This window comes from Ipomoea nil, unplaced genomic scaffold, assembly GCF_001879475.1.
Source record: "Ipomoea nil cultivar Tokyo-kokei standard unplaced genomic scaffold, Asagao_1.1 scaffold0436, whole genome shotgun sequence".
Taxonomy (NCBI): Eukaryota; Viridiplantae; Streptophyta; class Magnoliopsida; order Solanales; family Convolvulaceae; genus Ipomoea; species Ipomoea nil.
In genome coordinates, this window is record NW_017616864.1 from 35,409 (window position 1) to 54,514 (window position 19,106).

Here is a 19,106-nt window from a genome sequence, read left to right on the forward strand (position 1 = left end):
AAGAACTTAGTTCCTTCATTCGATCATAATGGCTCTCAACCTTCTACGTCATCTAATGGGGTTGTAATTATACGCAATGTTCCTTCGATCCCACTTGCGATTATACAACCTAGTGTTAAGATTCCACAAACTATTGAGACTCAACCTTTGGAAGAATCACTTCAGGACTTATAGCAATTTCCTGAACTAGATTCTAAACCTATGGTTGAACCAATTCAGGATTTACAAAATTCTGAACCGATACAGACTGAACCAATCCAAGGACTACCCCCAGTTCTTGAAGAGGTAGTTGCCCCACAACCTTTGCAAGGTGATGAAGGTTCAACATTAAGACGGTCTACTCAGATGAAAAGATCAACAGTTCCTAGTTATTACATTTCGTATCTACAAGAATCTGACATTGGAGTCGAAAATGATCCTGAGATGTTTTTTTTTCAAGCTACTAAATGTGCCCGATCTGACTTATGGTATAAAGCCATGAAATAAATTCCATGAAGAACAATGGGGTTCGGGAACTTGTTGAATTGTCTTATGGTCCATAAATGGGTCTTTCAAACCTAAAGAGATTCATTAGGCAATATTGAGAGATACAAGACCCGACTTGTTGTGAAGGGATTTACTCAAAAGGAAGGAATATATTATAAGGAGACTTTCTATCATGTATCAAAGAAAGATTCACTTCGAGTCATTTTCGAATTAGTTGCACATTTCATTCTTCAGTTGCAATAAATGGATGTGAAAGCAACTTTTCTTAATAGTGATCTAGAAGAGGAAGTTTATATTAAACAACCGAAAGGTTTCTCTTCTAGGGTTGGTGAGAATTTAGTTTGTAAGCTTAAGAATCCATATACGGTCTAAAACAAGCTTCCCATCAATGGTATATCAAGTTCGATGGGGCTATTTCTTCATTTGGTTTTGTTGAAAATCATCTTGACCATTGTATATACCGGAAGGTGAGTGGGAGTAAAATATGCTTTTTTATTTTATATGTGGATAAAATTTTGCTTGCCACCAATGACAATGAGATGTTTCTGATGAGAAACAATTTCTCTTGAAGAGAGTTTTGAGGTATTTAAAAGGAACTAAGAGTCACGTGCTTGAGTTTAGGCAGACGGACATCCTAGATGTTGTCGGTTATTCTAATACGGACTTCACTGGCTATGTTGATTCTCGAAGATCAAATTTAGGGTACATCTTTATTATGGCCGGTGGGGCTATCTCATGGAGAAGTGTTAAACAGTCTTTAATAACTACTTCTACCATGGAAGCCGAGTTCGTTTCCTGTTATGAGGCCATTTCATGAGGAGTGTGGCTCAAGAATTTCATCTTTGGGCTTAGAGTTATGGATCTCTATATCTAAGCCACTAAAAGTCTATTGTGACAACTCAGCTATAGTTTTCTTGGCTAAGAAAAAGTGGGAGTCAAATTAAGCACCTCGACATCAAGTTCTTAGCCATTACTACTGAGTTGATGTTAGCAGATCCCTTGACTAAATGCATGCCTTTAGTTAAATTCAAGGATCTTGTTAAGAAAATGAGACTTTCGCTCACTTTGTAATTTGTATATATACATTCAGTATTCAGTTTTGATGAAATTCTCCTGCATTTTGACATTCATCTCATTAAGTGTGTACACCTTTATTTTATTGAGATAATGTACTTCAGTTGGACTTGAAATAAACATAGGGTTTGTTTCATTAAGTTTTTTTTTTTGTTTCCTAAATTAAGTGCTCAATGGCGGTTTACATTTGATCATAATGGATGCTACTCCATTTAAGGAGGACATATCACTATGGTCAGTGTTTTTCTGTGTTTGGGTTATGGAGTTTGCACCAAGTGGGAGAATGTAAAGTTTTCCTAGATTACATTATTATAATATTAGGTCAACCTTATAATAATTAAGGTAATCTGTTATGTGGTGCAACTCTTCCATACATACTTCTAATAATTAAGGTAATGCTTGATTATAAAGATAAGGAGTATGTTAGGAAGGGATTCAGTTACCATATTGATGGCATATGGTTATTATATAAAGAGCCCTCTAGTCCTCTCACTGCTTAACATTCATTCATCATACACCATCCAGAGAGGGTTGAGAAAGTGAGAGAAACATATACTATTACTCTGCCGCAGCAGTCCCGTGACTACTCAATCATCATCAATCGGAAGCTATGGTTGGAGGTTAGTACTTAGTACTTAGTACTTAAATAAAGATCCTGTCACGTATTTAAGTTCCTACGTGATTTATATGCTTACATGCTCAAGTTACTTTCATGTTCAAGTGCATAAACAATTAGTCATTCGGAATGTTTGATCTTTTCTGTCTAGAAGATCTGTGACAACCCAAAATTTAATTTTCTAAATTCTGTTTTAAGAAATTTCAAAATAGCCATTTTTCACTTTTCCAAAATTGTTATGATGAAAACGGTGTTTGAATGAGAACCGTAAACGAAAAGCGTCATGTCAAGGTCCAAATGGACAAAACCCATCCGCACATAATTCAAGTCTTACATTTCTTGTTTCAAGTGCAAATTCTTGATGGGTACGATTGAAATGTTGCCATGCTTCACCATCAATAGGATGCCTTAATTCTCCTTATGGACTTCGGTTAAATTCATGTCATGTCATATGTTTTGCTGTTTTCTTAGACATATAAAGTCTTTATAACCTTGGTATAAGTGGCAAATACCTCAAAGTCTTAAAAGGTACATTTTTTTTTGTACTAGTTGATTTCATAGGTTTATACCGAGGATGACCACACAAAGAACACTCCGGTAATGTCTCTGCTTCTTTATAAAACAACATACAATTGTTTTGGCATACATGAATTTTTTTTATAACCAAGTCCCAATTTTCTCATCATCTTTTTAGTCTTATAGAATTTTTTTGAAAGCTTATCACCTTCAGGCAACATGTCTTTTACTATTGAAATAAGTCGATCATAAGATGAATCACTCATGTTACACTCTGACTTACAATTTAACAACTGTGACACGACTGAAAGTTTTGAGTGCTTCTTGCACCCATCCCATAATGCCTCATCGGCATCATTTAACAAAGAAAAAAATTCTCTTGCACTAGGATTAGGCAACTCCCTAACAGAAGTATCATTATCCCTTTCAGTTTCATTTAAATCAAAACTTGGAAAGACGCCATCAATTACCATGCTCTGGTATGCATTTCATTATCATCTGTATTTCTATGCACCTCATTTCTATCATTGTACTGGTCAAAAGTTTCTCCATGTGATGACAAATTCCAATAAGTCAATAACCTTCATTAAAACCTTTAGAATAGGGATGGTATACTACGCCATCTCTATTATGGAATTCCCTATTAGCACACAACACGCAAGGACATCGGATAGTGTCATCAAAAACATATTTCGAATGATTGAATGCAAAATTCAAAAAATCTTCTACTCCCATTTTAAATTCAATACTAACATATCCTGATGCGTCCCGCCGATTATACATCCAAGAACGAAAGTTTGACATTTGCAAGATCTAACATATATAATCAGCTAGAAAAAAATCTATTACATTAAATTATATATATATATATATATATATATATATATATATATATATATATATATATATATATATATATATATATATATATTGTATGTTTGTACAAAAAGCTTATATACTTTAATGAAAAGTAAATATTATATAAAAAAAATGTATTACTATTTCTTAACAAAGAAAAAACTTGCTCAGTAAATTCTCTACTTCATAAACCTACTAACAATACAATCTTGTTAAACAAAAAAAATAAATAAATCACTTAGACAGAATAAAGAAATAATTAATCATCACACCACATAGAAGCAACAAGAAAAAAATGCATATTATCCTAAATACAATAAAAATGAACTTAATACTTTATTTCATGATGCTAAGATGCATGGATCATCCAATAAAAGAGTGTTTACATTTGTATATTTCTAGGAAAGAGTTGGATGAATAGGTTGATAGGAAAAGAAAATGCATGCACATGTAAAGTACAGTTCTATTGAGGATGTAAAAAAACAACTGTTAAACTTTGTGCATGGAAGAGAAAGGAATTGCAGTTACATTCTTATTCGATATGTCATACAACTGTTAAACTTTGTGCAGGGAAGAGAAGATGCAAGCTCTTAGAGAGGCAAAGAGAAATGCTACAAAGGAAAGGAAAGCTAATAATAAAAAAGTAAGCAAAACCTAATTAACTTTATTGTTGCACATTAAATTCTAATAGAACTCTCTAATAAACCAAAGCTTAAAATGAAGTAATCAAAACCTTTAAAGTATTGAAATCACAAGATGAAATCTATAATTAACCATTTTCTTTTCTTGAAACTAAATAGTAAAATTATTCATGCACATTACTTCATACAAATATTAAATAAATACAAAAAACATTGATATTTTAGAAGAATTCTTAGATTCTATGAATCGATCGGACCAAGTATAATGCCTTAGTCAAGACAAAATTACACAAATAACAAAATAGTGGCACCTATCCAACTTGCTAAAATAGCTTAGAGAGGATATCTAGGTAAAAGGTAGAAAAGATATCCAAGACATTGTAAAGCAGTGTTAAATGTACCTGCTAGCCAAGGATTACATCTCTGGCAACTCAACAGGTATGAGATGTGCATCTGAAAAAGATCATTAGGCAAGTAAGTATATGTTCTGAGTTCAACCATATGCCACAAGAAAGCCTCAAATTGATTAAACATTAAATAAATATTTGCTCATAATTCATGTTTTTTATTTTCAAACTGATTCTTGTTTTATTCAATCTGATTTAATCTTTTACTCATCTTTCTGCCTTGTACTTATCCACATTTGTACTCAACTCCCCATCTTTAAAAAAAAAAAAAAAAAAAAAAGATCCAAAGCTTGTATAAAATAAGGGTTGTACTCAACTTAGTGATTTTCGGCTACGAGTCAGAAAAATTATCCCAATCCATTCTCAGAATATGGAAGGGATAGTTATGGAGATGGAGTATCTTCTCATTTCTTGGCTTTATATTTTATATTTAGAAATTTCATAACATTAGAGCACTACTATGAGATGCTTAAAAAACACAAGTAAGCCAGAAAGAGATGTAGTTCCTTGTTTCACCTGTTGAGCAGTTGGAATACAGAGGGTGAGGCGATGGGTGTTTCACCTGTTGAGCAGTTGGAATACAGAGGGTGAGGCGATGGGCATAGTGGTCTGTCCTCTCTCCGAGCTGAAGTAGAAGGTAGAGGGTGAGACTTTCAGACAGAGTTTGAAGAAGACGTACTCATGAGCTAGGGCTGTGGGAGAGAAAGACAACCACATATTTTGCGTCAATGAGAAATAAAAAAGGGAAAATGACATTTTTTCCTCCTGAGTTATATACTTATAGCATTTTTCTCCCATAAGTTATTCATGCATCCACATTTTCCCCCTCAATTATTATAAAAGTGGCTGTTCCCCCCCCCCCCCCTCCCCCCCCGATATATTAAATGGACATTTCTACCCTTAAAATAAATATTTTATTTATTTCTCTTCTTCAACAAATTATTGCTTATATGTAGGGATGACCACGGTTCGGTTCGAACTGAAACGGACACGTACTATAGCAAATAAATCAAAAATTTTCGGTTATGATTCAGAACCAGAACCCAATATTTGGGTTTCCGTTGATTAAAATCGTGAACTAAAAAAATGGATCCTGAATCGTAAACTGGAGGTTCAAATCAGAACAACTACTAACATTAGCTTAAAATTAGAATTATAATATTTGCAAATAGTGTATATGTTCGTTTTCGTATTTATTTTGATTCTCATCATATACAAGTATATATAACCGCGATTTGGTTTTTATTTTGAACCGTCGGTTCGCGGTTTCGGATCCACTTTGAACTGCTGGTTGAAACTTTCTTTTAAAATTTTATTTTTTTTATATTTAAAATATTCTAAATTCAACAATTAATATATTTTATTTTTTTTTCAATTCAGAACATGAACAGGCATTTTTGGTTCATGATTTTAATAAACTCTAAATATTGGGCTCCGGTTCTAAATTGTCATCATAACATTTTTGTTTGGTTGCTATAGTGTCTGTTCGATTTGAACCAAATCGTAGTTATAATTTGTTGGAGAAGAAAAATAAATGGATCGGAATATTTATTTTAAGGGTAAATATGTCCATTTAAAATATCAGGTGGAAAAACTGCCACTTAAATAATTCAGGGGGAAAAAGTGTCATTTTATTAAGAAATCATTATATATATATATATATATATATATATATATATATATATATATATATATATATATATATATATATATATATATATATATATATATATATAGAATAAGAATCATATAGGAACCATTCAATAGGTAGGAACTTAAGAACTAATCTAAACCCTTTATTTTATTAAATCTAGGGTGCATGTTTAATATGATGTAATTAATATTGTAACGGTGGTTGGGTTTTATTTTTGGTCGTCCAGGGGTATTTTAGTAACTCAAAGCAGTGCATGCGTGAAAGGGTAGGATTTGTCGCTCATTCTTCGCATTCTGGCTTGAGTTGTTCACTGTAGCTTTGACTGTGTCGTAGACTCCATCCTCCTCACGCTTGTTGTCTCTCGCTTCTCCATTCTTTACGCCAGTAATCACTTCATCGTCTGTGCTTGAGTTTCCATCTGAGATGACCGGCGGTGATGATCAGAACCCTAAGCGCCTCCGTCCGGCGACGACCTCGTCCGCTGCTCAAGGTAGGTTTGCTTTTTTTGTTTTTTTTTTTGTTTTTTGTTTTTTTTTTTTGTTTTTTAAGGTTTGAATTGCTGCGCGATTTATGTGGATATTTAATCTTATATTAGTTGTAGATTTGTTGGGTTTCTTTTTAATTTTTTTGTTATTAGACATAGCTAATCCTTAAACTGGACGGATCTTGAATTGCTATGAATTCTTTTGGTGATATTTTCTAGCCTGGGTTGCATTGCATATTATCTAGAAAGCTACTGTTGTGTATATATGCTTACAGAATTTTGGGAGTTGAACCAATTTTGCTATGCCCTTCTATGGACAAGTTTGAGACTTGGGTGTTTCTTGAAATGCTTAATTAAGTAATTTTTATCCACTTCACTGCTATAAAGATTCGATTTTTATGGTATCCTCAATCTGATTATAGGTCTTGAGTTTTGGTTAGTGTTATATGCCCTGCATTTCCATATGTTCTTTGCAAGTTTAGTGTAATGAGAACTAAATTTTCCAGGTCGTGTGTACCGCGAATAATTAATTTGGTGTTCTTCTACGTTGTTTATTTATTAGTGGTATCTAATTTCTTATGTTGTGTGCATTTTTGTTGGATTGTCTGTGCAGTTATATATGCTCTATTTTTTCTTTTGTATTTTTGTGGATTCTTGGGGTTTGATGGGAGTATCATTTGTTATGTTTTTTTTGTTTATGTTAGTAGTTTTGATGCTTGATATTTTTCTGTGTTTGAATCTGGAACTGTGTTTTCATTTTTCATACACAAATTAATTCTGCACGTTATGGCACACATAGAGTAACATATGTGCACACCCTAGTTTATCACATCAACCTGGCTTTCGTCTATTCTTTCAAACAGTATTGTTACACATTATGGCACACACAGTTCTACCTAAGTACACACACAATTGATTTACATCTGTTTATACACATATACTTTTCCTTTATGTTTGATTTTGTTGGTCATTCGATTTCTAATATTTTCTATCGTTGTACGCCCTTTGTTAGAAAGATTTGACGTCTATGTTCCTTGATGATGTGGTTGATGAATGGTATGGGGTTGTTGTACCCGGAGGATTATCCCTAGAAGGATGCAGATGCGTTGGCGTGATGCACATAACAAAGTGGATTGCAGAGTCTTTGCGATGCGGCACATGTAGACCTTTTTGGGGAAATCAGTGAATGCAGGAGATTGTGGGTTGCACAAGGGTGATAGTAGGTGCCTTGATTTGTTGAGGGCGAGTTATATGTGTCAAATTTTGCCTACTGCGTTAAACATACACCATTCCAAGAACATTCGAAGCGCGGTAGAATACCGTGACACCGGGGTCAAAGATAGATACGATTAATCATTTGTAGCTAGTTCATCAGTATTTTAATTTTGTTCATTTGGGTACAGACTTGTATTCTTATTATGATATTACATACCTAATCTTTTGTTTGATTTGGCACATTTTGTCTTAATCAATAGTGCTTGTGGTCATCCATCAATGGTGCTGGAGGGTGTGGTTGAGTGGAAGGGACTCATCCATCCTTAACCAAAGGTTAAGGGTTCGATCCTTGACTTTGGGAATTGAGCAGTCTAAAATCTCCAGGCCAGTTGTCCCACCCAAAAGATGTGCCTACAATTTAGCGAGGGGATTAGTCACTGTGTCCGACGGTGGAAACCCTGTGTATACCCAAAAAAAAAATGGTGCTTGTGGTCGTTTGGTGGAAGGTTTTGGCCTATATGCTTACTCAGATGTTATATATATATAATTAAATGTGCACACACACCAATAATTACGTGATCACGCTGATGTCAGTCGTCTTTGGCACGCTCAGATCACCCAGGTGCATAATGCGCTGTACTATATCTTCTGGAAAAACTCAATCTCCAGAAGTTTGTTTTTCTAGAATTGGCCCCAACCCATATGTGGCTATGTTAAATCATGTTGTTAGTCTATATTCATACTCGAATAGAATAATAAATAATTTTTTAAAAACTATAGTGTAGTAACACTGTCATGCACACACTATTGTTCACAAGTGCACAATGGCAGCCAATGCATTCTATATGTCCCCAGCGAAAATCATACATTACGGCACACTCAGATTCCCACAGGTGCACACTCCCATCTTCTATATCTTCTAGAAACACATAATCTCTAGAAGTTTGTTTTTCAACAATTCACCCCAACATGTATCTGTCTCCGTAAGTCGATTATTCATACACAACTATAATAATAAAGAATGTGTAAAAAACTGTAGTGCAGTAACTCTGTCTGGCACACACTATTGTTCTCAGGTGCACAATTGCAGCACATGGGTTCATTCAATTAGTCACGCTTTTCGGCGTGTGGGCTTTGGTTTTTGGACGAAGTAGCCAATGACGGCTATCATGGTGTCTGTATAGTATATGACTATGTTAAATCAAGTTGTTAGTCTATTATGGCATGCGCAATTTACCTCAGGTGCACAATGCCTTGTACTATATCTTCTTGAAACACACAATCTCAAACAGTTTGTTTTTCACAAATTCACCCCAACACATATATGACTGTAAAATCAAGTTGGTAGTTAATTATTGATGCACAAATAGAATAATAAAGAATGTGTAAAAAATCGTAGTGCACACATGTTCATTTTTATCGGTCGCGCGCCACACATCAAATCCAGTAATAGTTGTGTAAGTTGTGTAGAACTCAATTCCTACTTCCAAACTAGTGAACCGCTGACCCACGAAAGGTTTTTTTGCCTCTTCACACTCTAGAGTCCAGTACTTCGTTGACTTGGGAGAGATATTCATCAAACACCCTGTTGAACTCCCTATTGAGACGCCTTCACCTGTGGAGCATTGAGAAATTATTAGTTCAATATGTAGTTAACCAGTATGGCACTAAGATTATAACCGATGTGCAGCCGCACTGTGTTACGCAAGCCTGTTTGGCACATTCATCAACGCGTAGGTGCACACACGCTCATCACAACTATGGATATTAGGCTTTGTAAAAGGTCCCAGGTATGCTACACTATTGTGATTCAGTATGTGCACTTACGTTCGGATGTCTGTGCACACGTGGTTTCAGTAGGTGCACTCTCATTTATTTGTGACAGATAACCTGGCGTGTATGTGCACTTCAGCGTCAGAGAGGGTGCCATAACCGCAAAATTTGCTTGTGTTAATCAAGATGGCAGACCCAGTTGGGTGCGCCCGACGATTTCTGATTCCGCAAGCATTTGCACTTAGCAATATGGGATTTAATCTTTCCTCTCATTGCATGCTAAAACCCACCATTACAAATTCCTTTGAATTCAAAATTCAATTACAAACACGGTTAGGTATTGGAATTTTGCACTTACTTTCGTAGTCTTCTCTTGGCACATACCTGACCACAATGGTGCACACATGCTACTCGCTAATAAGGAGCGTAGGGTACATAAAATGCACCATATATGTACATTAAAATTTGCCTGCACACAATTGGGGATGCCAAGTTCTGTCTGTGCACTTTAGTGCGGGAGGGTGTGCCGTTGCCCACCATTACATTGTGCGACACAGGTGAAGGCAAAGTCATCATGTTCCGTATGCAATTGCAAACAATAGCGTGGGTTTTAATATTCTTCTTGGTTGCATAACAGAACCCAGCATTCCAAATTCAATTGAATTCTAAAATCGAATGACAAACACGGTCGGACATTGGTTCAGTGGACTTACTTTCGTGGTTTTTTGTTGCCGTCATTCTCTCCGGGGAGTTTCTTGTTCGTTTCACGAAGTTTGCGGTTTCCGGATGTAGGCGACTGTCGTAATTCGCGGGCGTTGTTCGAGGAGAGCCTTGGAGCGAATTTGGCTATCTTAGAATTGGAGTCCAAGTGGAGTCCTTCTTGTTTTCCTAAATTCTAGGGATGAAATCTAATTTATTATTTAATTAGTAATTATTGGGGGCTAAAATTACCCTAATATCCTTTTTAATTTTTTATATTAATAATTAATTGACTTAGATCCAAAGGCTGGGATGGGTTCTTATGTTCTCACCTATTGAGTGGTTCCTACTTGAATGCCACCCTCTATATATATATATATATATATATATATATATATATATATATATATATATATATATATATATATATATATATATATATATATATATATATATTAATTTCTTTCTTTATACATTTATACATTTTGATTTAGTTAAGAATAATAGAAATTTAAAATATATTAAAATCATTATTTATGTATGCCGCAAGTTCGTCGAAATTACCCTAATATCCTTTTTAATTTTTTATATTAATAATTAATTGACTTAGATCCAAAGGCTGGGATGGGTTCTTATGTTCTCACCTATTGAGTGGTTCCTACTTGAATGCCACCCTCTCTCTCTCTCTCTCTCTCTCTCTCTCTCTCTCTCTCTCTATATATATATATATATATATATATATATATATATATATATTAATTTCTTTCTTTATACATTTATACATTTTGATTTAGTTAAGAATAATAGAAATTTAAAATATATTAAAATCATTATTTATGTATGCCGCAAGTTCGTCGAAATGTTTGTTGTAATTATTCATCTACATAATTTACTAAACTAAATAATTCTTGCGATCGAACTAGTATGTCGCAAAGCTACAAATGAAAAATAATTTCCCACCAAAGTAACTACGACAAAATATTGTATGTTGCAAGTTTTCCTACCAAAAATAGATTTTCCGCTAAGATATTTTTGTTGTACTTTTTGACAACTTCTCAATCCCATCGTACATTTGTTTCAATATCATCATAAATATCGTCGCAATAGCTCTAAATCTAATATTTTACAAGAGTGATATGTTTGTCGCAATTTTGTCACTATTTTAGTCGCAAAAAGTCATCTATTTCGACGTATTTGCCCATCGCAATGTTTGTCCGTCGCTATTAGGGTAGTTTTCTAGTAGTGAACCCAACAACCATATTATGGGTTCCTCATATTACGGGTTTGAAGAAGAACCCAACTGCCATGGTAGTCAGATAAGAAATTTCGGTTGTGATTTTTTTTTTTTTAGTTTTAAATTCAATTTTTTTTTTTTTTTTTTTGAAAACCACCAAAGACATTTTATTAAATCAACAATACAATACAAGGAGGAATAGAAGAAATCCAACAAATAGGATCAGTTTGCGAACGAGCTGCCCTAGCTAAAGCGTGAGCAAACTTATTCACTGATCTAGATATATTCCGAATGGACACTACTTCAAAGTGTAGTTGAAACTCTCGACATTCACAAAGAACACAACCTGCGAATGAAAAATCTGGCAAAGAACCGCAGCTTGCACACCACTCTGGGGAGACCTCTCTCTTTAGCTGTTTAGCCCATGATAGAGCCTCTTTGACAGCCATTGCTTCAGGGAGGCGGGCATTATTCAAACAACGGAGAGGACCACTCTTTGCCGCGACATAGAAACCAGGGACGGAGGTAAGTGTATGTTTAGGGGGGCCTTGGCCCCCCTCCCCCACCCCAAAATTTTTTAATATTATATATGTATTAAAATTTTTTAAAAAAATATTATATAGAATTTTAAAATTTTGTTGTTTTTTCAAAATATTTGGCCCCCCTCTACTTAATTAATCTTACAGGTAAAGTTATAAATTTTTTCATCTTCTCAACTTTTTCAGTTCTCTCCTATTTCAAATTATGTATTCCATATATTGTTGACTCACATTCAAATTAAATTTCATTTAACCTACTTACTAGTTTCTCTGCGTAGAACCATGCATATATGCGGCATATACGTTATAATAAGATAATTTGTCATTAACAAAATCTATGCATATTTTTCAAGTTAATTTTTATTTTTTATTTTTATTTATAACTACTTGTTTGGTTAATTTTTGTTACATATTTTATTGTTTATCTTAAATAATTGTTTTGTTTGATTCTAAATCATGGATATCAAGTGTATTTGTTTGATTAATTATGTAAATTTGTGGTTGTGTGATAAATTTTGTATTTAATTTAAAATGCATAATAATGTAACAATTGTGTAGTATATGTATTTGAGAAAATAATTGCTATTATGTTATGTTGTGAAGAGGGTTTTTCAAGAAATAATCAATAGTCTTTTAAAACATGCGTGAATGTTTTCATTCTTTCAACCGTACAATGCAAAGTAATGTGCATTGAAAAGCATATTGCAAAATAATTTAATATAGATTCAATTATAAATAATTTATTCTAAACTTTATTGAATTTGTAATGTAATGATTATTTTGAGATATGTTAACGGGATATCAATGTATTTAATTTAGTACTTCAATCGTAGTTCGGCCCCCCGCATTGTTCCGTCCTGGCTCCGTCCCTGATAGAAACCATTATTATACAGAACAACCACCGGAAAACTAGCATCTCCCGAGTCCTGGAACACGGCTGCATCAACATATATTTGAAAGGACGAGTCTGAGGATGCCGCGCCCAGCTCCACTGTACCGCCATGTGCTGCAATTCCTGAATCAACCAAAAGACTTTCCTGCCAAGCATTTAAGAGATGAGCCACCTCCTGCTTAATCCTGGAGACCTGCCAAGGTGTCTGGTTCCAAACAACATCGTTTCTTCCACGCCATATGGACCAACAGAGAGCAGCATGTTTAAGATTAGCTAAGGTCGAACCATTGGCTAATGCAGTAGACAGCCAGGGGGCAAAATCTTCGTCAACTTGAGGGAGTATACAATCAGAAAAGTCATGTTGGTGCTAATTCCAACTATCTTGTTTTGATGTATGCATCCGACAAATATTAAGTTTGTCAAAAATTTCCATCTTACGTTTGTATTTCTTATTTCCAAGGATACATACTTTTCTTGATTACCCACCTACGTTGGAAAAGTAAGTTGCAACGAGATTCACTGAATTCCCAACATATATGGGTATCTCGGAAAAACGCATATTTTTTGTTGTGATAAAGTAATCGGAACTTTTTTTAAGTTCCAACAATGTTTCAAAACTAGAAGCTCCGAAAATGATCATCATTTGCATTCCAATATTTGAGATCCAATTGCTCAATAAGGAGTATCTTTAATCCCTGAGCGCTTCAAGGTTGGGTAATTATATTGGCCAATTATGCTCATTTCCTACCATGGAGATAAGTATAACAAAATGTCAACTTCTTTAGGTTTGGTTGAAACCGTTAGGGAGATAAAAGCGGTCTACCCTTCCCATGTCAAATTTTAACTTCTCAAGTCAACGTAAATGGACAAGACTCCTCTCCAGACAACTGGGTGTCTTTTCACCTTCAATGTAAATCATTAAGTTTGGAACCACTCTAAAATTTGGTGTTTCATCCAAGATACTACCTCTCAACCAATAAAGGGTTAGAAAATTTCCTCGAACCAAACTTGGGAGGCATTGTGAAGATCGATTTCCTTTGAAGGACCAAGTGCCTTAATTGTGGTAAATCCAATATACCATACGGTATTGGTAATTGCAAAGGATAACCTTCCGTCTATGAACAAATAGCGAGAGTTTGCAAATTCTGAAGCTTAAACAAGCGAAACTTCAAACTTGTAAAGAGAGCATATAGTGTTCCCTGGCCTCTAGAACATACCCATAACCTTATTCGTTTCTTAACAAGTATGTCATGTCTTCGTGAAAAACTCCAAAGTAAAGAAGACAAGATTTCAAGTGAGTAGGTAAGTAATCGTAGTTCAATGAAAGTATTCTTGAAATTCTGTTGTCAGCACTATCCATTCCATCCAAAGTTTCTGCAACATCTCTCCATATTTGTATTGACCCTTTGACAGCAGCTAAAAGTTCAGCCATGGAAACAATTGCTAGAGGTAATCCATAGCAACCATCAAGAATTTGTTTCCCAAGTGACAACTTGCCAAACAATTTACTATCAGAATTTGTTTACATTCCTAGCTTGAATTGGCTTTATACCTTTCTTTTATATAATTCATGTCACTTTTAATTGGTTGGTGTAACAACCACCTTTTGAGCAGCAAAATAGTCATTGAGACAACACAATTCAACATTATTATTGAATTGAACACTGGATAATATGCATATCTGCAGATTTCTGCATATATGAGGGAAGTTTATATTCTAAAACATTTCAATATGTTGTGTAAAAAAAAAAAAAAAAAAAAAAAAAAAAAAAAAAAAAAAAAAAACTGAATTGAACAATGTATTGTTACAACTTAGCCATGGGGCCATTGGAGCAGAAAGACATCATAACACACAACTAAATTGTTCAAATCAAATGTAAACCAAAAATACAACACATTATATATTGATGCATGCACCAGTAGCCTAGCTCAGCTCTCTGTTTGTTTTCTCCCGAAAACGAGATGATGAACATCTTTCTTCAATCTGATCTGCTGGATTGGACTGGCCTGGCTCAGCAATGAACTCATGAAAGCAACAGAGAACTTATTTAGAAATGATCATGACCTTTCTTATAAACTTGGAATGAACTCTGTAAATAAAATTAAGTAGAAAATAATTGGCATTTGGAGTTTAAGTATAAGTTTCATAGGTATATACATACCTTGGCTTTCATAAGTTCATATTAAGCCCTAAATTAACAAATTTTCAGTCACTTTCATGAGTTCATTGTTCAAAAGTGGAGGAGTAAAAGGATAATGAGTTTTGTAATTACTAAAGGATTTGATTCCAATAGTAAGATAAACAAAGTAGACGAACAAACATGGTAATGAGTATCAAAACCCATAGTAGGGTGCAAAAGTCCCCAACCAAACACCACCTTAATTCTTTAGACCTTCTCACACTTTCTTCTTTAGAGCTTTCCATATTTTCTTGTTTACAACTTTTCACACTTTCTTCATCCACAGTTTCTTCTTCAGAGCTTTCATCACTTTCTTCTTCAAATCTTTCATCATTTGGCAATTCAACCTAGAAAAGTAATAGAAAATAAGTACAAAAATAAATAATTAAATTAATACATGGAATTAGAAGGTAGAAAACCAATATTTTAAAATAAAGAACAAGAAGTAGAGAGAAACCTTAATTCCAACTTTACGAACACGAAGAATAACAACATTCTAACACAATTAACTTTAGTGTTCCAATTTTTGCAAACTTCAGTGGAACTTGTTTCAATTCCCAACAATATCTTAAGACTAAGCGCTCCAAAACTGGGAAATTATTAGAAGTTGCATTCCAATGTTTGAGATCTGAATGTGAAATAAGAAGCGCCTTTAATTCCAGAAAGCCCTGCTTCGATGGTTCCCACTTTGAACCACAACAGGCAAAATCTTTTAGTTTAAGCACCTCAAGGTGCGGCAACTTGCCAATTGTGTCCATCTCCTTCCATGGAAGATAAGTATGTTGGAAAAAATAGCTTAAAATGGCATAAAATGGCATGTTAAGTGGCTATTTTGTGGTACAATTATCAGTGGGGTCCACTTCCGATTTGGGTCGGGTCAAAGTGATTCGGATTCTTCGTAGTGAGACGAAGAGATCGATATATTGTACGCTCAAAACGGATAATGGGTGAATGAGATATTGATTCTCAAAGTAGACCCATTTGAGTTGGAAAATGAAGGGAAAAAGTGAGCTTTTGTCCCACATTGCTTTGGAATGAAGATTTTCCCCCCTTATATACAAGAGCTCTTTTGAAGCTTGTAGAATTGTATAGCATAGAGGCTCTCTCGTGCGCGCGGGGGGGGGGGGGGGGGGGTGCAAATCAAATTCCAATCTAGCAGAGATTGAAAAGGCTTGGTTCAAGCCCGAGCTCGTGTGCGCCGGCACCTGCGGGCACGAATGTCGTCCGGAAATTGGCTGGCCTTGCGGGCTAAGTTATGCCAAAAAAATTCGGAAACCTATGGCTAAGTTATGCCAAAAAAATTCGGAAACCTATCACTTGGGACCCATGGCCGAAACTTCCAGTTTCGGCTTACACGAACCTGTACAGTTTCTGACCGTTGGCTCTTCAATTCTACTGTTACGGAATTAATTTTCTGAGTTAATTCCAATTTTAAATTTTGAATTGAAGGCCATGCTAATGGTGCTGTTACAGGAAGGTGAAGGGGTGCCCTTAAGTGCCTAATTAAAAGCTATTAAATCCTTCACCCCTATAAAAAGAGGAGTTGGGCAGTAGAGTTTTACACAGAAAATATAGAACACGAAAGTTCATCTTTTAGCCTCAAAACCTCTCTGCTTCTACTCTTTCTTTAAGCCATACTGTGTTCATAGCCATTGTCTTGCTCGCCGGATCCTTTGTTTGAATGCTCAAACATTAGATCATAGCAAGTTTTATCCTGGGAAGCCTAGGCCACAACGCTCCTAGCATCTACGGGAGGTGGCAAATAAGGTTTTAAGGAAAGAGTGCACACTTGACTCTTGCAAAAACCCAACACCAAACACTAGCCAATTTTCTTCAAAATTTTCTTCCCTTCTTTCCAGAAAATAATAGTCAATTTTTATTTGATTATTATTTGTTTTCTACCAACGGTTCTAACAAGCTTAAAACCTTAATTTCCGTTTTCCCGTTGGTTGTTTTCTCCGAATTTCCTTGAAGAAAATGGAGCATCCCGTACTGCCAATTGATGGGGAAGAAAATGTTGTTGAGAACAACAATGGAGGAAATGGCAACAATGTTGCTAATTCCCAAGCTACACCAGTGAACGTTGGTTCACAAGATGGTGGGAGCACTGAGGGATATATTTACCGAGTGGTTCGGCTGAAAAGCCGGAGAAGTTCACCGGTGTTGGTTCGAACTTCAAGAGGTGGCAACAGAAAATGTTGTTCTACCTAGCAACTCTCGGCCTGGCAAGGTTCTTGTCCGAGAGTGTTCCTGAGTTGAAGGAACAAGATGCACAATCCGTGATGGCGGTTGGCTATTGGAAGGATTCGGACTTCCTTTGCCGAAACTACATCCTAAATGGATTGTGTGACACGCTATATGATGTATATCGAAAGATAAGCACATCAAAAGCGTTGTGGGAAGCTTTGGATCATAAATACCGAAGTGAGGATGCCGGCTCAAAGAAATTTGTAGTTGGCCGATTCCTCGACTTCAAAATGGTTGATTCAAAGACCGTGCTAAGTCAGGTAGAAGATTTGCAATTAATCTTTGATGAGATCCGTGACGAGGGCATGGTGCTAAGTGAAGCCTTCCAAGTGGGATCTGTGATCCATTTGTTGCCTCCAGGGTGGAAGGACTTCAAGAACTACCTTAAGCATAAGCGAAAGGAGATGAATCTGGAGGACCTGATCCAGCGACTCAGGATTGAGGAAGGGAACAGGACGAATGATAGGAAAGTTCCTATCGTTGTTGGCGCTAAGGCCAACGTTGTGGAGCACGGTAAGAGCTCCAAGAGGAACAAGAAGGACAAGCGAAAGCTAGGTCCGAAAGGTGGCGTTACCAAGAACAAGTTTCCTGGTGAATGCTACAATTGTGGCAAGCATGGCCACAGAGCATCTGAATGCAAGGCTCCAAGGAAGAAGAACAAGAGTTCTGAAGCCAATGTTGTTGGAGATAGCAATCAGAAAGAGGTCGAGATTAGCCTTTCGGCTATGGTGACCGAGGTGAACCTCGTGGGCTCAAACCCTCGTGAGTGGTTCATTGATACCGGTGCAACCAGGCACTTGTGTTGCAACCGAGAGATGTTCAACACCTTTGAGACCGTTGATGGTGAAAAGGTGTGGATGGGAAACTCTGCTCAGTCTGCTGTGGAAGGCATGGGCAAGGTGGTTCTGAAGATGACTTCCGGGAAGGAACTAACGTTGAACAACGTGCTGTATGTTCCTGAGCTGAGGAAGAATCTTGTGTCTAGTTCTCTGTTGAACAAGCATGGCTTTCGCATGGTGTTCGGGTCAGACAAAGTAGTTTTGTCCAAGTTAGGAATGTTTGTTGGTAAAGGATATGTAACTGATGGGCTGTTTAAGCTCAGTGTAATTCCTGTTATCAATAAAAGCAAAGTTAATTCTATTTACTTGCTTGAGTCTTCCAATTTATGGCATGGTAGACTAGGTCATGTTAATTTTAATTCTATGCGTAGATTAATTAGCATGGACCATATTCCTAACTTTCAAATTGACACAAATAACAAGTGTGAAATTTGTGTTGAGGCAAAACTAACGAAAGTACCTTTCAAATCGGTTGAAAGGGAAACTGAACCACTAGAATTAATCCATAGTGATTTGTGCGATTTTAGATCGATACAAACGAGAGGTGGTAATAAGTATTTTATCACATTTATCGACGATAGCACACGATACTGCTATGTGTATTTGCTTAAGAGCAAAGATGAAGCCGTTGATAAATTCGTTCTTTATAAGAATGAAGTGGAAAATCAACTTAATCGGAGAATTAAGAAGGTTAGAAGCGATAGAGGTGGTGAGTACGAAGCACCTATTGGTGACTTCTGTGCGAGTGTAGG